The 24,421-nt window shown below is 34.7% G+C and overlaps 1 long non-coding RNA gene across 1 annotated transcript in view; it reads left to right on the forward strand.

Moving 5' to 3' along the window:
- Positions 1 to 24,421, forward strand: part of LOC128017538 (uncharacterized) — an 89,561-nt gene that overhangs the window by 64,533 nt on the left and 607 nt on the right. The window contains exon 2 of the long non-coding RNA XR_008184476.1: positions 17,614 to 17,789. This is a non-coding gene — a long non-coding RNA (uncharacterized LOC128017538). The remainder of the gene's footprint in view (positions 1 to 17,613; positions 17,790 to 24,421) is intronic.

Consider the following 24,421-nt stretch of genomic DNA (forward strand, 5'->3'; position numbering starts at 1 on the left):
AGTTTGAAATTATTATTTGCAGCACAAATAAGGTTTTTTAGGATTTTTAAAAATCCCTAAAACTGTCAGAAAAGGATAAGGCCTATAAGATTTTATGTGAGTGGCTAAATGTATTTGTTTTTATAACTATAATGCATAAACTATGAAATTATACAAAATGTATAAAAATGTACAACAGTTATTCTTTTCCAATGTTTTTTATTTATTTATTTATTTAAATTTTTTTTATTTTATTTACATTTCAAAAAATTTGCCTACTGCAATCATTCTAAACAGCTTGAATAAAACCTGTCAATATTTATTATAGACCACTGTAACTGTGTATAATCTAACAAACAAGTTTATTATGAAAATAAAAGTGTACACCAGATAAATTGGACGATAAAGAAATTGCTAACAATAGTATAATAGAGCATGTTTTAGGTTTTTAGGCGTTTAGATGCAGAAATGGACAAATCAAATGTAAAATAAAATGTAATTGATTTAATTAAATATAGATTAATTCTTGTTAGAGCAAAATAATAAATAAATAAATAAATACGTACACACATTAAAAAAAACAGCCAAGATGAATGAATTTCATTTTTTATATAGATTAAAATTGAAGACAGAAGCAGCTGGTATATGCGGTCACTTAATATTCAAATCCAGTAGATCCATTTCAGATTTATTTCTCAACAGTTTATGTTCACGTGGCTGTTTTCGTTTATAGTCGCCAAGCTATTATGTATTTTGAAATAATCTTGTCCGTGATGTATTCGTTCATACGACGAAAGGCAGAATCCTGCAGCTCGAGAGATATATGTTATTCTGCCAGTCGCGCTTTCAAATAGTCTTTCAAACTTAAACGGGTCACAAACACCTGCATTTAGCTCTTGTAGTATTACAATGGGTTTATTGTGTGCATTTGTGGTAATATTTTATTTAAAAAAGCTCTTAAACAAGAATAAATTCGTTTGTTTTGAGCTCGACACTGTACGCGCTGATCGGAGGCGGTGATTTCAGATAGGCAGCCACAAATATTTCATTTTCACACAAACAGTTCAAAAACATCTGAATTTAGCTCTTGGTGTGTTCTAATTGGTTGATTGTGTGATATCGCTGTAATAATTTATTTTTAAAAGCTTTAAAACAGGAATAAATTCGTTTTTTCTGAGCTCTTTACTCCAGACGCTCGTGATCACAGCGGTGATTCATCTCTCCTATTTCTCACGTATCTCTGGCCAGAAATAATTTATCCATGAGCCCTGAACCGGTAATAATCAGATATGTTGGTTTAGCTTGTCAGTGTGAATTAAATCTAAGTATTTATTTGTATTTTTAACCGATTTAAAAGTGAAAGTAAAAGTCCGGTAATTGCACCTGTAGGGGCGCTATTTCTCTCAGACAATGGAAGTCTGAAGCACATATACTCAAACAGAGGGACAGAGTGAGATGAGATGTCTGACAGTTTTTTAATTTTCTGTTATCCATACAGTGTTGTAAAGTCGTGAAACTATCCATATTTACTCAGAATGACTTTTTTTCTGTACGAAAAAAGGTTTTGAAGTGTTTGGAATTTAAAAATGCAGGAAAATTAATAATTCCATTTTTACTGTCATTTAAAAAAATCACCACGACAAAACCGTTTAAGCTATCCAAAATCCATTGGCAATTTAAGTTGTTTAAAATGTTTTGGCATCATGTAGACAAAGTTTGGTGTGTATAGTGTTACTCTCCTCTGAGCAGTATGCATTAATTCACAGCTAAATGTAAAAAAAAATCCACATTCAAATCAAAATAGCTGACTTCCTGTTGATCGTAGCTGATGACTGTGAATTAGAAAGTTGTCCGTCTTGATAAGAAAAATTTTTGTACCGAGTTTGGTGTCTGTAGCTAAAACTAACCCCGCCACTTTTGACAAAAGGTGGCGCTATAGAGTGCCTCTTCCACGCCCTCTTATGAACTTTTGCCAGTGTCTAGTTATCATAATTACTGATATGTGTTCTGAGTTTGATGAAATTCTAAGCATGTTATATGCCTCAAAATCAACTGAGAAGTATTCCAGTTTAACATGTTGCCACGGCAACAATATTTTTAGATATCAATATCCCCCCAGCAGATTCATATCGGCTGTGTTTTAACATTATTCTGATGAAGTTTGAAGCAAATCGAGTAAAAATAAGATGCTGAATTCAAAGCATTTTGAAAATGACACACTTCCTGCTGCCAGTTGGTGGCGCTATAACTTTGACTCCTAATAGTCACATATATGCGATCGACATCATACAACGAATAATCTGATGCAGTTTGATTAAAATCAGGAAATGTATGTGGATGGTATTAGACACTTCCTGTTTCTCATTTCTCGCCATAATTTCAACACCTCGCCACGAGCAAACCGTTCGAGATATCAAAAATCCCCTGGCAATTTTTCATCCCCAATGTCTTGAGATCATGTTGACCGAATTTGGTGGCAATCGGCAAAAAAACCTATGACAAGTATTTCAAATTCCAGAGCATGCGCTTTTTACATAACTCTAAATAGCTGACTTCCTGTTGGGCGGAGCCGAATGACATGCAGTACGAAAGTTGTTCAGCACGATGAGATCTATATGTGTACTGAGTTTCATATGAATATGTGCAAGTATGTGTGAGCTATACATCAACATTTATGACTGTGTTCCAGGGGGCGCCATAGAGCCCCTGTGCCACGCCCGGGTCCCAGCCTCTGCAGGCTCCTAAAGGCCACAGATTCCAAAGTGTGCGCAAATTTTCAAGAGTTTTTGAGTATGTTAAGGACCCCAAAAGCCCCCACAACTTTGACGAAAAATATGAATACTAAACCCTAAATATCCAACTTCCTGTTGGGCGGAGCCTATGACATGCAGTACAAAAGTTGTTTGGTTTGATGAGATCTACATGTGTACCGAGTTTCGTGTGTCTACGTGCAAGTATGTATGATATATGGCCCTCAGTATTCCAGGGGGCGCTGTAGAGCCCCTGTGCCACGCCCGTGTATCAGTCTCTGCCCGGCCCTAATGGCCGCAGGTTCCAATGTGTGTGCCAATTTTCAAGACTTTTTAAGCATGTTAAGGGCCCCAAAAGCCCCCGAAACCTTGAAGAAAAATAATAATAATAACAAATAATCCTAAGGAAAACAATAGGGCTCTCGCCCTCCAGGCTTGAGCCCTAATAATAATAATAAATATAGCTGCAAGCAGCAATGTCGGGCTCAAGCCATCAGTGCAACGCCACCCCGGTGGCATCGGGAAAACTGTGCCCAGCGGGCATAAGCATTTACAGTAACCCTCTGACAATCAAGTTTTAAGGGATGCGGCAGTTAAAGGGTTAATCCGACCAATCTAGACTTTGAAATCACATACACAGAACAATATATATATAACTTTAGTAATACTTTATTTTTATATTTATAAAAAATTTATAAGGTGTGCATTGTAGCTGACACCTATATGAACACATTACAATTGTTTTGTGACTGCAAGTCTTTCTTCTCAAATGCTATTAAGCTTCAAATTTGCATTTGAGCCCATGTGAAAAAGTAGCATAATTTACATATGACTTACAGTTTGTTGTAATAAATATCAAACATTCAAATTAATTGTGCATTATAGCTGTCACCTAGATGAACAATTACAGTTGTTTTTATGACTGTAAGTCATTCTCTTCAAATGCTACTGACGTTAGAAAAGTGTATAACAATATCACATGTAACTTTAGAGACCGGCCCTAAATTTGAGACTCTCGAATGTCCAATGTCAAGACAACTTTATGCCTGTTTTTTTTTTCTTTAGTTTTTTTTCTCTGTGCCGGATTGCTGATGTGCTATACCCAGGCATAGATGTCTATCCATCAATTACGAACATTCAGCCGCAAACATGAGGTGTGAGCGGTCGCGAGCACATATTGGAGAATGGCGCATGTTTTTTTTGTTTTTTTTGAGCAACTGGGATGGTGCCCCCTCTGGGAGTTGGTGCCCTACGAAGACTGCATACTCTGCATATAGGGAGCGGCAGTACTATCTGGAAGATATATTCCTCAAACCATCGTACAAGAGAAGGTGATGCTAATCCTTCAAGAATCGCTCAAAAGCTATTCAAGTGTACAGTTTCCTTTTATTGCATCTTGAAATAAATATTTCTGAATTCTGAATCAAGCTGGGTTGTGTTTATTCATTTATTTTATAAGACAACTGAGACTTTAATCTATTTTGTAATATATGTGCTTTTAAACCAAGAACAATTTATTTATAGATGTATTACTGCTTAATAATGACTATTATTAAGGGAAAAGGCTTTATAATCATGAACTATTTACTAATGCTTAGCTAATGAGTGCAGTTATTATAAAGTGTTACCAATGCATTTACTAATGTTAACAAATTAGACATTATTTTACAGTGTTACCAAATCCTTAAATAATTTATTAGTGTTTTGTAATGATTTTAATGACCTATAAGCATTTGTGAAATAGTTTTGCTTGCATTGCAGCTTTATCTGTCAGTTGAAGAGTTTTACTGTTACATCCATGAGATTAATAAATGTCATGTCACGTCACAGGTTGTCATAGGTCAGTATCAAATGAGTTTGAAATTATTATTTGCAGCACAAATAAGGATTCTTAGGATGTTTTTAAATCCCTAAAACTGTCAGAAAAGGATAAGGCCTAAGAGATTTCTTAACCTGTAATGAAAGGAAAAAACACCACCATTAGCAACAACAAAAACAATAACAATTTAAAATACAGATTTTTTTTTTCCTGATTATTAAAGGGATGATTAGGTCTCTCTCTCTCTCTCTCTCTCTCTCTCTCTCTGCCAGACAGCCCCTCCCTACAATCCACACACACTGTCAGTCACCAAACATTCACAGTCACCAACCCCCTCACACTCCCCCTCCCTCTCCCCCTCCCTTTCCTCACACAGACAGAGTGGCCAGAGTGAGATCATGTCAGTTGAGAAGTCTGACAGTTTTTTAATTTTCTGTTATCCATACAGTGTTGTAAAGTCGTGAAACTATGCATATTTCCTCAGAATGATTTGATCTTTGTATGAAAAAATGCTTTGAAGTGTTTGGAAGCTGCAATTTAAACATACAAGACAATTAATGTTTCCCTTTTTACTGTCATTTCAAAAAATCACCACGACAAAACCGTTCAAGCTAACCAAAATCCGTTCGCAATTTAAGTTCCTCAATGTTTTTTCTTCATGTTGACAAAGTTTGGTGTGTATAGTGTACTTCCCCTGTGAGGAGTATGCATTAATTCACAACTGTAAAATCTCAAAAATACACATTCAAATCAAAATAGCCGACTTCCTGTTGGTCGTAGCTGATGACTGTGAATTAGAAAGTTGTCCGTCTTGAAAAGAACAATTTATGTACCAAGTTTGGTGTCTGTAGCTAAAACTAACCCCCCCACTTTTGACAAAAGGTGGCGCTATAGAGTGCCTCCTTCACGCCCTTTTAAAAGCTTTTGCCATTGTCTAGCTATCACTAATACTGATATGTGTTTTGAGTTTCATGTAAATCTGAGCTAGTTATCTGCCTAAAAATCACCAGAACAGAACATTCAAGTTTGACACGTTGCCATAGCAACACTATATTAGATATAAATATCCCCACAACAGATTTTCTTCGGCCGTGTTTTGTCATTATTCTGATGAAGTTTGAAGCAAATCAAGTAAAAATAAGATGCTGAATTCAAAGCGTTTTGAAAATGATTCACTTCCTGCTGCCAGTTGGTGGCGCTATAACTTTGACTCCTAATAGTCACATATATATGATCGGTATCATACAATGAACAAACCAATTAAGTTTGATCAAATTCAGGAAATGTATGTGGATGTTATTAGACATTTCCTGTTTCTCATTTCTCGCCATAATTTCAACGCCTCGCCACGGGCAAACCGTTCGAGATATCAAAAATCTCTTCGCAATTTAGCATCCCCAATGTCTTGAGATCGTGTTCACCGAGTTTGGTGGTGAACGGGTGGAGTTCCTCAGAGGAGTATATCAAATTCCAGAGCATGTGTTTTTCATAAAACCCTAAATAGCCAACTTCCTGTTGGGCGGAGCTTATGACATGCAGTGTGAAAGTTGTTTGGTTTGATGAGTTATATATATGTACCAAGTTTCATATGTATACGTGCAAGTATGCATGATATATGGCCCTCAGTACTACAGGGGGCGCTGTAGAGCCTCTGTGCCACGCCCGTGTATCAGACTCTGCCCGGTCCTAATGGCCGCAGGTTCCAAGGTGTGTGGCAATTTTCAAGAGTTTTTGAGCATGTTAAGGGCCCCAAAAGCCCCCGAAACCTTGAAGAAAAATAATAATAATAATAATAATAACAAATAATCCTAAGGAAAACAATAGGGCTCTCGCCCTCCAGGCTTGAGCCCTAATAACAAATAATCCTAAGGAAAACAATAGGGCTCTCGCCCTCCAGGCTTGAGCCCTAATAAATATAGCTGCAAGCAGCGATGGCGGGCTCAAGCCACCAATGCCATCGCCACCCCGGTGGCATCAGGTAAACTGTGCCCAGCGGGCACATGCATTCACAATATCCCTCTGGCAGTGAGGTTTTAAAGGATATGGCAGTTAAAGGGTTAATCCGAATCATCTAGACTTTAAAATCACATTCACAGAACAATATATATATATATATATATAACTTTAGTAACACTTTACAATAAGATTCCATTTATAAACATTATGTTAACATGAACAATATTTATATAGCATTCATTCATGTCAGTTAATATTCCAAACTTAAACATTAAAACATTGTTTTATTGTGATTTTTTTCCAAGCACATTTTACCAATTCCAAACCATATCAATCTTAATAACTACCATTATTTTTTATTTAACCATTTATGAGTGCTATACAATAGTCCAGGAAAGCTGGAAGAGAAAAACAGGTCAAGAAGAACTGACAAAAAGAATTGCAAAATAATTAGGAATTAATGTGAAGATTAATTTTTAGTCAATTCTGCAAGACAGACTTTCAGGAAAGGAGGTGGAATAAAAATGAGCTCCTAAATCTTAATCCTGGATTCTGGAAGATATATTCCTCAAACTATCGGACAAGAGGAGGTGGTGCTGGTCCTTCACGAGTCACTCTAATCTGTTCATAAAGCCTATATATAAAGCCTTAATATATAGTATTTCACAATACTTCATGGTATTCGAATTAAATCATTTTTTGGAATCTTAAGTCTCTGAGAGCCTGACACCGAGTAATTCTGGAGACTCCAGGAAAGTGGCAGTTCTGTAAAATGTTGGCGCTGGAGACTAAATGCTCCCTGATAGTTTCACACCTAATTCACTTAACACACACACATACACACACACACACACATTACCCACAGTGACAGTGGGACTGAGTGACATCAGATGTATGATAGTTTTTTAATTTTCTATCATCCATATAGTGTTGTATAGTCATGAAACTATTGTCATGAGACCTGTCATTCTGAGGAAATATGCCTCAGAATGACTGGTCTTCTATGTGTACATTTTTTTTTTTTTTGAAGTGTTTAGAAGCTGCACTTTAAAAAAATAAAAAGACATTTACTGGTTCCTTTTTTACTATTATTTCAAAAAAATCACCACGACAAAACCATTCAAGCTATCCAAAATTCATTCGCACCTGTTCTGTAAGATAAATTATTTAAACAGTGGTAAAAGAGGATGTGGTGCTGAACCTTCAAGAGTCACTCAAAACGTATCTGTCCATAAAGCCTATAAAGAATTATTCTTAATATACAGTTCACAATACTTCAGCTTGTTATTCTAATTAAGTGAAGGTCATTTTTATCAGTAAAATTCCTAAAATACATATTATTTTATTTGAAAGATTTCTATAAATGATTTAAATCATACTCGTTTCTACAATAATTATTTAAAAGTAATCCTATATCTCCATCTGGTGGCCATTATTGGTACTAAGAATTGCAAGCTTGATTTATAAGTTATGATAGTTTTAATTTTATGCTGGCTCTTGAAAATGATAAAGCTATGAAACTTACTGTGCTTCCTTCAAATGAGGACTTCTACTTATATGAAAAATTATGAAAAGTTAGAATGAAAAAATTTAAAGATATAGTAAAATAACTATTGTATTTTTTTATGTTACTTTAATAAATCTCTATGGCAAAACCATTTAAGCTATCCTAAACCCATTCACAATTTAACATCTCAGTATATTGGCATCATGTTGAAAAGGGAGTATGGAGTAGTATGAGGAGGAGTATGAATTAATTTACAAGCTGATTTTATCATAAATCCACAATAACATTTCTGAGTTCTGTATAAATCTGTGTTGTTGTTTGTTTAGTTTTTTCTTTTATTTTTCATAGGAAGATAACTGACCCTTTACTCTCTTTTTTAATAAATGTGCTTATAAACCAAGGGCAAGCTATTTATAGCTGTATTTATAAACTGCTCCTGACTATTAATATTGGGACAAGGCTTTATAAAGCATGAACTGACTATTTACTAATGAGTGCAGTTATTATAAAGTGTTATCAATGCATTTGCTAATGTTAACAAATTAGACATTATTTTACAGTGTTATCAAATCCTTAAATGACTCATAAGCATTTGTGAAAGTTCTGCTTGCATTACAGCTTAGTATTGATCTGTGAGCTGAACAGATTTACTGTTACATCCATGAGATTATGTAAGTTAAAATAAATATAATGTCACAGGATGTCATAGGTCAGTATCAAATGAGTTTGAAATTATTATTTGCAGCACAAATAAGGTTTTTTTTTAGGATTTTTAAAAATCCCTAAAACTGTCAGAAAAAGGATAAGGCCTAAGCTATTTCTATGTGAGTGGCTAAATTTATTTTTGTTTTTATAACTATAATGCATATTTCTATGAAATTATACAAAATGTATAAAAAAGTACAACAGTTATTGTTTTCAAATGTTTTTTATTAATTTTTTTTTAATTAAATTAGCCTACTGCAATCATTCTAAACAGCTTGAATAAAACCTGTTAATATTTATTATAGACCACTGTAACTGTGTATAATCTAACAAACAAGTTTATTATGAAAATAAAAGTGTGTACACCAGATAAATTGGACGATAAAGAAATTGCTAACAATAGTATAATAGAGCATGTTTTATGTTTTTAGGCGTTTAGATGCAGAAATGGACAAATCAAATGTAAAATAAAATGTATTGATTTAATTAAATATAGATTAATTCTTGTTAGAGCAAAATAATAAATAAATACGTACACACATTAAAAAAGCAGCCAAGATGAATGAATTTCATTTTTTATATAGATTAAAATTGAAGACAGAAGCAGCTGGTATATGAGGTCACTTAATATTCAAATCCAGTAGATCCACTTCAGATATATTTCTCAACAGTTTATGTTCACGTGGCTGTTTTCGTTTATAGTCGCCAAGCTATTATGTGTTTTGAAATAATCTTGTCCGTGATGTGTTCGTTCGTACGACGAAAGGCAGAATCCTGCAGCTCGAGAGAGATATGTTATTCTGCCAGTCGAGCTTTCAAATAGTCTTGCACGCTTAAACGGGTCACAAACACCTGCATTTAGCTCTTGTAGTGTTACAATGGGTTTATTGTGTGCATTAACCCATGGTAATATTTTATTTAAAAAAGCTCTTAAACAAGAATAAATTCGTTTGTTTTGAGCTGGACACTGTACGCGCTGATCGGAGGCAGTTATTTCAGATAGGCAGCGCAAATATTTCATTTTCACACAAACAGTTAAAAAACATCTGAATTTAGCTCTTGGTGTGTTCTAATTGGTTGATTGTGTGATATCGCTGTAATAATTTATTTTTAAAAGCTTTAAAACAGGAATAAATTCGTTTTTTCTGAGCTCTTTACTCCAGACGCTTGTGATCACAGCGGTGATTCATCTCTCCTATTTCTCACGTATCTCTGGCCAGAAATTATTTATCCATGAGCCCTGAACCGGTAATAATCAGATATGTTGTTGTAGCTTGTCAGTGTGAGTTAAATCTAAGTATTTATTTGTATTTTTAACCGATTTAAAAGTGAAAGTAAAAGTCCGGTAATTGCACCTGTAGGGGCGCAATTTCTCTCAGACAATGGAAGTCTGAAGCACATATACTCAAACAGAGGGACAGAGTGAGATGAGATGTCTGACAGTTTTTTAATTTTCTGTTATCCATACAGTGTTGTAAAGTCGTGAAACTATCCATATTTACTCAGAATTACTTTTTTTCTGTATGAAAAAAGGTTTTGAAGTGTTTGGAATTTAAAAATGCAGAACAATTAATAATTCCCTTTTTACTGTCATTTAAAAAAAATCACAGAGACAAAACCATTCAAGCTATCCAAAATCTATTGGCAAATTAAGTTGTTTAAAATGTTTTGGCATCATGTAGACAAAGTTTGGTGTGTATAGTGTTACTCTCCTCTGAGCAGTATGCATTAATTCACAGCTAAATGTAAAAAAAAATCCACATTCAAATCAAAATAGCTGACTTCCTGTTGATCGTAGCTGATGACTGTGAATTAGAAAGTTGTCTGTCTTGATGAGAACAATTTTTGTACCGAGTTTGGTGTCTGTAGCTAAAACTAACCCCCCCACTTTTGACAAAAGGTGGCGCTATAGAGTGCCTCTTCCACGCCCTCTTATGAACTTTTGCCAGTGTCTAGTTATCACAAATACTGATATGTGTTCTGAGTTTGATGAAATTCTAAGCATGTTATATGCCTCAAAATCACCTGAGAAGTATTCCAGTTTAACATGTTGCCACGGCAACAATATTTTTAGATATCAATATCCCCCCAGCAGATTTATATCGGCTGTGTTTTAACATTATTCTGATGAAGTTTGAAGCAAATTGAGTAATAATAAGATGCTGAATTCAAAGCATTTTGAAAATGACACACTTCCTGCTGCCAGTTGGTGGCGCTATAACTTTGACTCCTAATAGTCACATATATGCGATCGACATCATACAAAGAATAATCTGATGAAGTTTGATTAAAATCAGGAAATGTATGTGGATGGTATTAGACACTTCCTGTTTCTCATTTCTCGCCATAATTTCAACACCTCGCCACGAGCAAACCGTTCGAAATATCAAAAATCCCCTGGCAATTTTTCATCCCCAATGTCTTGAGATCATGTTGACCGAATTTGGTGGCATTCGGCAAAAAAACCTATGACAAGTATTTCAAATTCCAGAGCATGCGCTTTTTACATAACTCTAAATAGCTGACTTCCTGTTGGGCGGAGCCTATGACATGCAATACGAAAGTTGTTCGGCACGATGAGATCTGTATGTGTACTGAGTTTCATATGCATATGTGTGAGTATGTGTGAGCTATACATCAACATTTCTGACTGTGATCCAGGTGGCGCCGTAGAGCCCCTGTGCCACGCCCGGGTCCCAGCCTCTGCAGGCTCCTAAAGTCCACAGATTCCAAACTGTGCGCAAATTTTCAAGAGTTTTTGAGTATGTTAAGGACCCCAAAAGCCCCCACAACTTTGATGAAAAATATGAATACTAAACCCTAAATAACCAACTTCCTGTTGGGCGGAGCCTATGACATGCAGTACGAAAGTTGTTTGGTTTGATGAGATCTACATGTGTACCGAGTTTCGTGTGTCTACGTGCAAGTATGTATGATATATGGCCCTCAGTATTCCAGGGGGCGCTGTAGAGCCCCTGTGCCACGCCCATGTATCGGTCTCTGCCCAGCCCTAATGGCCGCAGGTTCCAAGGTGTGTGCCAATTTTCAAGAGTTTTCGAGCATGTTAAGGACCCCAAAAGCCCCCGTAACGTTGGAAAAAAATAATAATAAATATAGCTGCAAGCAGCGATGGCGGGCTCAAGCCACCAATGCCATCGCCACCCCGGTGGCATCAGGTAAACTGTGCCCAGCGGGCACATGCATTTACAATATCCCTCTGGCAGTGAGGTTTTAAAGGATATGGCAGTTAAAGGGTTAATCCGAATCATCTAGACTTTAAAATCACATTCACAGAACAATATATATATATATATATAACTTTAGTAACACTTTACAATAAGATTCCATTTATAAACATTGTGTTAACATGAACAATATTTATATAGCATTCATTCATGTCAGTTAATATTCCAAACTTAAACATTAAAACATTGTTTTATTGTGATTTTTTTCCAAGCACATTTTACCAATTCCAAACCATATCAATCTTAATAACTACCATTATTTTTTATTTAATCATTTATGAGTGCTATACAATAGTCCAGGAAAGCTGGAAGAGAAAAACAGGTCAAGAAGAACTGACAAAAGAATTGCAAAATAATTAGGAATTAATGTGAAGATTAATTTTTAGTCAATTCTGCAAGACAGACTTTCAGGAAAGGAGGTGGAATAAAAATGAGCTCCTAAATCTTAATCCCGGATTCTGGAAGATATATTCCTCAAACCATCGGACAAGAGGAGGTGGTGCTGGTCCTTCACGAGTCACTCTAATCTGTTCATTAAGCCTATATATAAAGTCTTAATATATAGTATTTCACAATACTTCATGGTATTCTAATTAAATAATTTTTTGGAATCTTAGATCTCTCAGAACCTGACACATTGTAATTCTGAGACTCCAGGAAAGTGGCAGTTCTGTAAAATGTTGGCGCTGGAGACTAAATGCTCCATGATAGTTTCACACCTAATTCACTTAACACACACACAAACACACACACCCACACACACACACACATTAACCACAGTGACAGAGGGACAGAGTGACATCAGATGTATGATAGTTTTTTAATTTTCTATCATCCATGTAATGTTGTATAGTCATGAAACTATGCATATTTCCTCAGAATGACTTGTATTCTAAGTGTACATTTTTTTGAAGTGTTTAGAAGCTGCACTTTAAAAAATAAAAGACATTTACTGGTTACTTTTTTACTGTTATTTCAAAAAATCACCACGACAAAACCATTCAAGCTATCCAAAATTCATTTGCACCTGTTCTGTAAGATAAATTCTTTAAACAGTGGTAAAAGAGGATGTGGTGCTGAACCTTCAAGAGTCACTCAAAACGTATCTGTCCATAAAGCTTATAAAGAATTATTCTTAATATACAGTTCACAATACTTCAGCTTGTTATTCTAATTAAGTGAGGGTCATTTTATCAGTAAAATACATAAAATACATATTATTTTTCTTTGAAAGATTTCTATAAATTATTTAAATCATACTTGTTTCTACAATAATTATTTAAAAGTAATCCTATAGCTCCATCTGGTGGCCATTATTGGTACTAAGAATTGCAAGCTTGATTTATAAGTTATGATAGTTTTAATTTTATGCTGGCTCTTGAAAATGATAAAGCTATGAAACTTACTGTGCTTCCTTCAAATGAAGACTTCTACGTATATAAAAAATTGTTGGAATGAAAAATTTTAAAGATATAGTAAAATAACGATTGTATTTTTTTAATGTTACTTTAATAAATCGCTATGGCCACACCATTTAAGGTATCCTAAACCCATTCGCAATTTAACATCTTCAGTATATTAGCTTCATGTTAAAAAAGTTTGGTGTGAACTACTTGTGTCTTCTTGGAGGAGTATGAATTCATTTACAGGCTGATTTTATCATAAATCCACAATAACATTTCTGAGTTCTGTATCAATCTGTGTTGTTGTTTGTTTATTTTTATTTTTTTATTTTTCATAGGAAGATAACTGACCCTTTACTCTCCTTTTTAATAAATGTGCTTATAAACCAAGAACAAGCTTTTTATAGCTGTATTTATAAACTGCTTACTACTGACTATTAATGTTGGGACAAGGCTTTATAAAGCATGAACTGAATATTTACTTTTTGAGTTTGAAATTATTATTTGCAGCACAAATAAGGTTTTTTAGGATTTTTAAAAATCCCTAAAACTGTCAGAAAAGGATAAGGCCTATAAGATTTCTATGTGAGTGGCTAAATTTATTTGTTTTTATAACTATAATGCATAAACTATGAAATTATACAAAATGTATAAAAAAGTACAACAGTTATTGTTTTCCAATGTTTTTTATTTATTTAATTTTTTTTTTTTTTATTTACATTTCAAAAAATTAGCCTACTGCAATCATTCTAAACAGCTTGAATAAAACCTGTCAATATTTATTATAGACCACTGTAACTGTGTATAATCTAACAAACAAGTTTATTATGAAAATAAAAGTGTGTACACCAGATAAATTGGACGATAAAGAAATTGCTAACAATAGTATAATAGAGCATGTTTTAGGTTTTTAGGCGTTTAGATGCAGAAATGGACAAATCAAATGTAAAATAAAATGTAATTGATTTAATTAAATATAGATTAATTCTTGTTAGAGCAAAATAATAAATAAATAAATAAATACGTACACACATTAAAAAAAGCAGCCAAGATGAATGAGTTTCATTTTTTATATAGATTAAAATTGAAGACAGAAGCAGCTGGTATATGCGGTCACTTAATATTAAAATCCAGTAGATCCACTTCAGATTTAAACTCAACAGTTTATGTTCACGTGGCTGTTTTCGTTTATATTCGCCAAGCTATTATGTATTTTGAAATAATCTTGTCCGTGATGTGTTCGTTCGTACGACGAAAGGCAGAATCCTGCAGCTCGAGAGATATATGTTATTCTGCCAGTCGCGCTTTCAAATAGTCTTGCACACTTAAACTGGTCACAAACACCTGCATTTACCTCTTGTTGTGTTACAGTGGGTTTATTGTGTGCATTTGTGGTAATATTTTATTTAAAAAAGCTCTTAAACAAGAATAAATTCGTTTGTTTTGAGCTCCACACTGTACGCGCTGATCGGAGGCGGTGATTTCAGATAGGCAGCCACAAATATTTCATTTTCACACAAACAGTTCAAAAACATCTTAATTTAGCTCTTGGTGTGTTCTAATTGATTGATAGTGTGATATCGCTGTAATAATTTATTTTTAAAAGCTTTAAAACAGGAATAAATTCGTTTTCTCTGAGCTCTTTACTCCAGACGCTCGTGATCACAGCGGTGATTCATCTCTCCTATTTCTCACATATCTCTGGCCAGAAATAATTTATCCATGAGCCCTGAACCGGTAATAATCAGATATGTTGGTTTAGCTTGTCAGTGTGAATTAAATCTAAGTATTTATTTGTATTTTTAACGGATTTAAAAGTGAAAGTAAAAGTTCGGGAATTGAACCTGTAGGGGCGCTATTTCTCTCAGACAATGGAAGTCTGAAGCACATATACTCAAACAGAGGGACAAAGTGAGATGAGATGTCTGACAGTTTTTTAATTTTCTGTTATCCATACAGTGTTGTAAAGTCGTGAAACTATGCATATTTCCTCAGAATGACTTTTTCATCTGTATGAAAAAATTATTTGACGTCTTTGGAAGCTGCAATTTAAAAATACAATAATGATTCCCTTTGTAAGGTCATTTAAAAAAATCACCATGGCAAAACCATTCAAGCTATCCAAAATCCATTCACAATTTAAGTTCCTATCAGAAATACTGATGTGTGTTCAGAGTTTTGTGAAATTCTAAGTATGTTATTTGCCTCAAAATCACCTGAGAAGTATTCCAGTTTGACATGTTGCCACGCCAACAATTTTTTAGATATCAATATCCCCCTTGCAGATTTATATCGGCTGTGTTTTAACATTATTCTGATGAAGTTTGAAGCAAATCGAGTAATAATAAGATGCTGAATTCAAATCATTTTGAAAATGACACACTTCCTTCTGCCAGTTGGTGGCGCTATAACTTTGACTCCTTATAGTCACATATATGCGATCGACATCATACAACGAATAATCTGATGAAGTTTGATTAAAATCAGGAAATGTATGTGGACGGTATTAGACACTTCCTGTTTCTCATTTCTCGCCATAATTTCAACGCCTCGCCACGAGCAAACCGTTTGAGATATCAAAAATCCCCTGGCAATTTTTCATCCCCAGTGTCTTGAGATCATGTTGACTGAGTTTGGCGGCAATCGAGAAAAAAACCTATGACAAGTATTTCAAATTCCAGAGCATGCGCTTTTTACATAACTCTAAATAGCTGACTTCCTGTTGGGTGGAGCCTATGACATGCAATACGGAAGTTTTTCGGCACAATGAGTTCTATATGTGTACTGAGTTTCATATGAATATGTGCAAGTATGTGTGAGCTATACATCAACATTTCTGACTGTGTTCCAGGGGGCGCCGTAGAGCCCCTGTGCCACGCCCGGGTCCCAGCCTCTGCAGGCTCCTAAAGGCCACAGATTCCAAAGTGTGCGCAAATTTTCAAGAGTTTTTGAGTATGTTAAGGACCCCAAAAGCACCCACAACTTTGACGAAAAATTTGAATACTAAACCCTAAATAGCCAACTTCCTGTTGGGCGGAGCCTATGATATGCAATACAAAAGTTGTTTGGATTGATGAGATTTACATGTGTACCGAGTTTCATACGTCTACGAGCAAGAATGTATGATATATGGCCCTCCATATTCCAGGGGGCGCTGTAGAGCCCCTGTGCCACGCCCGTGTATCAGTCTCTGCCCGGCCCTAATGGCCGCAGGTTCCAATCTGTGTGCCAATTTTCAAGACTTTTTAAGCACGTTAAGGGCCCCAAAAGCCCCCGAGACGTTGGAAAAAAATAATAATAATAATAATAATAAAAAATAATCCTAAGGAAAACAATAGGCCTCTCGCCCTTTGGGCTTGAGCCCTAATAATAAAAAATAATCCTAAGGAAAACAATAGGGCTCTCGCCCTCCAGGCTTGAGCCCTAATAACAAATAATCCTAAGGAAAACAATAGGGCTCTCGCCCTCCAGGCTTGAGCCCTAATAATAATAATAATAATAATAACAAATAATCCTAAGGAAAACAATAGGGCTCTCGCCCTCCAGGCTTGAGCCCTAAATATAGCTGCAAGCAGCGTTGGCGGGCTCAAGCCACCAATGACATCGCCACCCCGGTGGCATCAGGTAAACTGTGCCCAGCGGGCACATGCATTCACAATATCCCTCTGGCAGTGAGGTTTTAAAGGATATGGCAGTTAAAGGGTTAATCCGAATCATCTAGACTTTAAAATCACATTCACAGAACAATATATATATATATATATATATATATATATATTTAGTAACACTTTACAATAAGATTTCATTTATAAACATTATGTTAACATGAACAATATTTATATAGCATTCATTCATGTCAGTTAATATTCCAAACTTAAACATTAAAACATTGTTTTGTGATTTTTTTCCAAGCACATTTTACCAATTCCAAACCATATCAATCTTAATAACTACCATTATTTTTTATTTAATAATTTATGAGTGTTATACAATAGTCCAGGAAAGCTGGAAGAGAAAAACTCCTTATATTCATGTGCAGAATTATTAGGCATGTTTTCTTTTACAGATGAAATGCACTAAAAAAGAGTTTTAACTCAAACTATTTTAACTCAAAGTCGAAAATTATGAAATACCCATGAGAAATATCAAACACAAATGCAATAAAGAAATGGATAAGTTAAGACTTGACCATTGTACAAAAATGCTGACTGGGTCATGAGGTCAGAAAAGAGGAAGAAAAAAAAAACAGGTCAAGAAGAACTGACAAAAAGAATTGCAAAATAATTAGGAATTAATGTGAAGATTAATTTTTAGTCAATTCTGCAAGACAGACTTTTCAGGAAAGGAGGTGGAATAAAAATGAGCTCCTAAATCTTAATCCCGGATTCTGGAAGATATATTCCTCAAACCATCGGACAAGAGGAGGTGGTGCTGGTCCTTCACGAGTCACTCTAATCGGTTCAGAAAGCCTATATATAGTCTTATATATATATAAGTCTTAATATATAGTATTTCACAATACTTCATGGTATTCTAATTAATTAATTTTTTGGAATCTTAGATCTCTCAGAACCTGACACATTGTAATTCTGAGACTCCAGGAAAGTGGCAGTTCTGTAAAATGTTGGCGCTGGAGACTAAATGCTCCCTGATAGTTTCACACCTAATTCAATTAACACACACACACACACACACACACATCACCCACGGTGACAGAGGGACAGAGTGACATCAGATGTATGATAGTTTTTTAATTTTCTATCATCAATATAGTGTTGTATAGTCATGAAACTATGCATATTTCCTCAGAATGACTTGTCTTCTATGTGTACAATTTTTTTAAGTGTTTAGAAGCTGCACTTTAAAACAATAAAAGACATTTACTGGTTACTTTTTTACTGTTATTTCAAAAAATCACCACGACAAAACCATTCAAGCCATTCAAAATTCATCCGCACCTGTACTGTAAGATACATTCTTTAAACAGTGGTAAAAGAGGATGTGGTGCTGATCCTTCAAGAGTCACTCAAAACATATCTGTCCCTAAGCCTATAAAGAATTATTCTTAATATACAGTTCACAATACTTCAGCTTGATATTCTAATTAAGTGAGGGTCATTTTATCAGTAAAATACATAAAATTCATATTATTTTTCTTTGAAAGATTTCTATAAATGATTTAAATCATACTTGTTTCTACAATAATTATTTAAAAGTAATCCTATAGCGCCATCTGGTTGCCATTATTGGTACTAAGAATTGCAAGCTTGATTTATATGTTATGATAGTTTTAATTTTATGCTGGCTCTTGAAAATGATAAAGCTATGAAACTTACTGTGCTTCCTTCAAATGATGACTTCTACGTATATAAAAAATTATGAAGAGTTGGAATTAAAAATGTTAAAGATATAGTAAAATAACTATTGTATTTTTTATGTTACTTTAATAAATCGCTATGGCCACACCATTTAAGGTATCCTAAACCCTTTCGAAATTTAACATCTTCAGTATATGGCTTCATGTTAAAACAGTTTGGTGTGAACTACTTACGTCTTCTTAGAGGAGAATGAATTCATTTACAGGCTGATTTTATCATAAATCCACAATAACATTTCTGAGTTCTGTATCAATCTGTGTTGTTGTTTGTTTATTTTTATTTTTTTATTTTTCATAGGAAGATAACTGACCCTTTACTCTCCTTTTTAATAAATGTGCTTATAAACCAAGAACAAGCTATTTCTAGCTGTATTTATAAACTGCTTACTACTGACTATTAATATTGGGACAAGGCTTTATGAAGCATGAACTGACTATTTACTAATGAGTGCAGTTATTATAAAGTGTTATCAATGCATTTGCTAATGTTAACAAATTAGACATTATTTTACAGTGTTAATAAATCCTTTCAATGATTTGTAAGTGTTTTGTAATGATTTTATTGACCTACAAGTATTTGTGAAAGTTCTGCTTGCATTACAGCTTAGTCTTGATCTGTGAGCTGAACAGATTTACGGTTACATCCATGAGATTATGTAAATTCAAATAAATATCATGTCACAGGATGTCAGAGGTCAGTATCAAATTAATTTGAAATTATTATTTGCAGCACAAATAAGGTTTTTTAGGATTTTTAAAAATCCCTAAAACTGTCAGAAAAGGATAAGGCCTAAGATTTCTATGTGAGTGGCTAAATTTATTTGTTTTTATAACTATAATGCATAAACTATGAAATTATACAAAATGTATAAAAATGTACAACAGTTATTCTTTTCCAATGTTTTTTATTTATTTTATTTTTTTATTTTTTTACATTTAAAAAAATTAGCCTACGCAATCATTCTAAACAGCTTGAATAAAACCTGTTAATATTTATTATAGACCACTATAACTGTGTATAATCTAACAAACAAGTTTATTATGAAAATATAAGTGTGTACACCAGATAAATTGGACGATAAAGAAATTGCTAACAATAATATAATAGAGCATGTTTTAGGTTTTTAGGCGTTTAGATGCAGAAATGGACAAATCAAATGTAAAATAAAATGTAATTGATTTAATTAAATATAGATTAAGTCTTGTTAGAGCAAAATAATAAATAAATACGTACACAAAAAAAAAAAGCAGAAAAAAAAGCAGCCAAGATGAATGAGTTTCATTTTTTATATAGATTAAAATTGAAGACGGAAGCAGCTATGCGGTCACTTAATATTAAAATCCAGTAGATCCACTTCAGATTAATTTCTCAACAGTTTATGTTCACGTGGCTGTTTTCATTTATATTCGCCAAGCTATTATGTATTTTGAAATAATCTTGTCCGTGATGTGTTCGTTCTTACGACGAATCCTGCAGTTCGAGAGATCAATGTTATTCTGCCAGTCGCGCTTTCAAATAGTCTTGCGCACATAAACGGGTCACAAACACCTGCATTTAGCTCGTGTTGTGTTATAATGGATGTATTGTGTGCATTTATGGCAATAATTTATTTTAAAAAGTTCTTAAACAAGAATAAATTCGTTAGTTTTGAACTTGTGACACTGTGCGCGCTGATCGGAGGCAGTGATTTCATATAGGCAGCCGCAAATATTTCATTTTCACACAAACAGTTCAAAAACATCTTAATTTAGCTCTTGGTGTGCTCTAATTGGTGAATTGTGTGATATCGCTGCAATACTTTATTTTTAATAGCTATAAAACAAGAATAAACTCGTTTTTTTCTGAGCTCATCATTCCACACGATCTTGCTCAGAGCGGTGATTCATCTCTCGTGTTTCTCACGTATCACTGACCACACATCAATTATTAATGAGCCCTGACCTGATAATAATCATATATGTTGGTTTAGCTTGTCAGTGTGAATTAAATCCAAGTATTTATTTGTATTTTAACCGATTTAAAAGTGAAACCAAAAGACAGTCTCCTCCCCTTTTTAGTCCAGGATATGCACCTAGGGGCGCTATTTCTCTCAGACAATGGAAGTCTAAGCACACACAGTCAAACAGATGGACAGAGTGAGATGAGATGTCTGACAGTTTTTTTTAATTTTCTGTTATCCATACAGTGTTGTAAAGTCATGAAACTATGCATATTTACTCAGAATAACTTTTTTTCTGTATGAAAAAAGGTTTTGAAGTGTTTGGAATTTAAAAATGCAGGAAAATTAATAATTCCATCTTTACTGTCATTTAAAAAAATCACCACGACAAAACCATCCAAGCTATCCAAAACCCGTTCACAATTTAAGTTCCTCAATGTTTTTTCAACATGTAGACAAAGTTTGGTGTGTATAGTGTTACTCTCCTCTGAGCAGTATGCATTAATTCACAGCTAAATGTAAAAAACAATCCACATTCAAATCAAAATAGCCGACTTCCTGTTGGTCGTAGCTGATGACTGTGAATTAGAAAGTTGTCCGTCTTGATAAGAACAATTGTTGTACTGAGTTTGGTGTCTGTAGCTAAAACTAACCCCCCCACTTTTGACAAAAGGTGGCGCTATAGAGTGCCTCTTCCACGCCCTCTTATGAAATTGTGCCAGTGTCTAGCTGTCACTAATACTGATAAGTGTTCTGAGTTTGATGAAATTCTAAGTATGTTATATGCCTCAAAATCACCTGAGAAGTATTCCAGTTTGACATGTTGCCACGGCAACAATATTTTTAGATATCAATATCCCCCTTGCAGATTTATAGCGGCTGTGTTTTAACATTATTCTGATGAAGTTTGAAGCAAATCGAGTAAAAATAAGATGCTGAATTCAAAGCATTTTGAAAATGACACACTTCCTGCTGCCAGTTGGTGGCGCTATAACTTTGACTCCTAATAGTCACATATATGCAATCGACATCATACAATGAATAATCTGATGAAGTTTGATTAAAATTAGGAAATGTATGTGGATGGTATTAGACACTTCCTGTTTCTCATTTCTCGCCATAATTTCAAAGCCTCGCCACGAGCAAAACGTTCGAGATATCAAAAATCCCCTGGCAATTTTTCATCCCCAATGTCTTGAGATCATGTTGACCGAGTTTGGCGGCAATCGAGTAAAAAACCTATGACAAGTATTTCAAATTCCAGAGCATGCGCTTTTTACATAACTCTAAATAGCTGACTTCCTGTTGGGCGGAGCCTATGATATTCAATACGAAAGTTGTTCAGCACAATAAGATCTATATGTGTACTGAGTTTCATATGAATATTGTCAAGTATGTGTGAGCTATACATCAACATTTCTGACTGTGATCCAGGGGGCGCCGTAGAGCCCCTGTGCCATGCCCTGGTTCCAGCTTCTGCAGGCTCCTAAAGGCCACAGATTCCAAAGTGTGTGCAAATTTTCAAGAGTTTTTGAGTATGTTAAGGACCCCAAAAGCCCCCACAACTTTGACGAAAAATATGACTACTAAACCCAAAATAGCCAACTTCCTGTTGGGCGGAGCCTATGACATGCAGTACGAAAGTTGTTTGGTTTGATGAGATCTACATGTGTACTGAGTTTCGTGTGTCTACGTGCAAGTATGTATGATATATGGCCCTCAGTATTCCAGGGGGCGCTGTAGAGCCCCTATGCCACACCCGTGTATCAGTCTCTGCCCGGCCCTAATGGCTGCAGGTTCCAATGTGTGTGCCAATTTTCAAGACTTTTTAAGCATGTTAAGGACCCCAAAAGCCCCCGAAACCTTGGAAAAAAATTAGAAGAATAAATAATAAATATAGCTGCAAGCAGCGATGGCGGGCTCAAGCCACCAATGCCATCACCACCCCGGTGGCATCAGGTAAACTGTGCCCAGCGGGCACATGCATTCACAATATCCCTCTGGCAGTGAGGTTTTAAAGGATAGAGGGGAGCGTAGAGGGGAGCGTGCATTTGCAGTGGCTGGGCCACGACTCTGGAATACCCTGCCTTTAGAGATCAGACTGGCCCCTTCCTTGTCTATTTTTAAATCTTTGCTAAAAACTTTTTTATTTTCCTTAGTGTACTGACTACTGTGTTATGCTACATTTTGAAATGGGTGGTTTTAAATTTTTTGTCTGGTCTATTTTTATGTATGTGTAATATTCTTGCTCTTATGTTAAAGCACTTTGGTCAGCCAGGAGGCTGTTGTAAATGCGCTATACAAATAAATTGAACTTGAACTAGAACTTGAACTTGATATGGCAGTTAAAGGGTTAATCCGAATCATCTAGACTTTAAAATCACATTCACAGAACAATATATATATATATATATATAACTTTAGTAACACTTTACAATAAGATTTCATTTATAAACATTATGTTAACATGAACAATATTTATATAGCATTCATTCATGTCAGTTAATATTCCAAACTTAAACATTAAAACATTGTTTTATTGTGATTTTTTTCCAAGCACATTTTACCAATTCCAAACCATATCAATCTTAATAACTACCATTATTTTTTATTTAATCATTTATGAGTGCTATACAATAGTCCAGGAAAGCTGGAAGAGAAAAACAGGTCAAGAAGAACTGACAAAAGAATTGCAAAAGAATTAGGAATTAATGTGAAGATTAATTTTTAGTCAATTCTGCAAGACAGACTTTCAGGAAAGGAGGTGGAATAATTCAATTCAATTCAATTCAAGTTTATTTGTATAGCGCTTTTTACAAAATAAATCGTTACAAAGCAACTTTACAGAAAATTATGTTTCTACAATATTTAGTAGTAGCTAGTAGTTTGTGCACATTTGACAGGATTTTAGAAAAAATAATAATAATAATAATACAAGACGTAGTCAGCTAGACGATGAACTATCAATATTATTAAGTTATTATATGATTCAGTCACACATTTAGCAATAATTGTTAGTTCTGTTTGTTGATTCAAGGTTAGCATCATCTGGGGTCCTCTGAGGGTCAGCATCATCTCTTCTCAGGTGTTCTGGATCCAGACTGGAGCTTGTTTAAATCCTAGTTACCACGGGATGTAAATCCCGTGGCGAAACATAGAAACAAAATACAGACATCATTAGCATAGCTGCTGATCCAACAAAGTAAAATTAGTTTAACCCAAGCTAATGAATAAAAATGCACCTTTGAACAGATGCAACTACACTCACAATTAAAAAGAAACATTATTCGAATGCTTGGCGAAAGAGATGTGTTTTTAATCTAGATTTAAACAGAGAGAGTGTGTCTGAACCCCGAACATTATCAGGAAGGCTATTCCAGAGTTTGGGAGCCAAATGTGAGAAAGCTCTACCTCCTTTAGTGGACTTTGCTATCCTAGGAACGACCAAAAGTCCAGCGTTTTGTGACCTTAGGGTGCGTGATGGGTTGTAGCGTGGTAGAAGGCTAGTTAGGTACGCTGGAGCTAAACCATTTAGGGCCTTATAGGTAAGTAATGATAATTTGTAACTGATACGGAACTTAATAGGTAGCCAGTGCAGAGACTGTAAAATTGGGGTAATATGATCATATTTTCTTGACCTCATAAGGACTCTAGCTGCTGCATTTTGGACGACCTGTAGCTTGTTTATTGAAGAAGCAGGACAACCACCTAGAAGTGCATTACAATAGTCCAGTCTAGAG

The sequence above is a fragment of the Carassius gibelio genome, chromosome A1 (assembly GCF_023724105.1).
Source record: "Carassius gibelio isolate Cgi1373 ecotype wild population from Czech Republic chromosome A1, carGib1.2-hapl.c, whole genome shotgun sequence".
NCBI lineage: Eukaryota > Metazoa > Chordata > Actinopteri > Cypriniformes > Cyprinidae > Carassius > Carassius gibelio.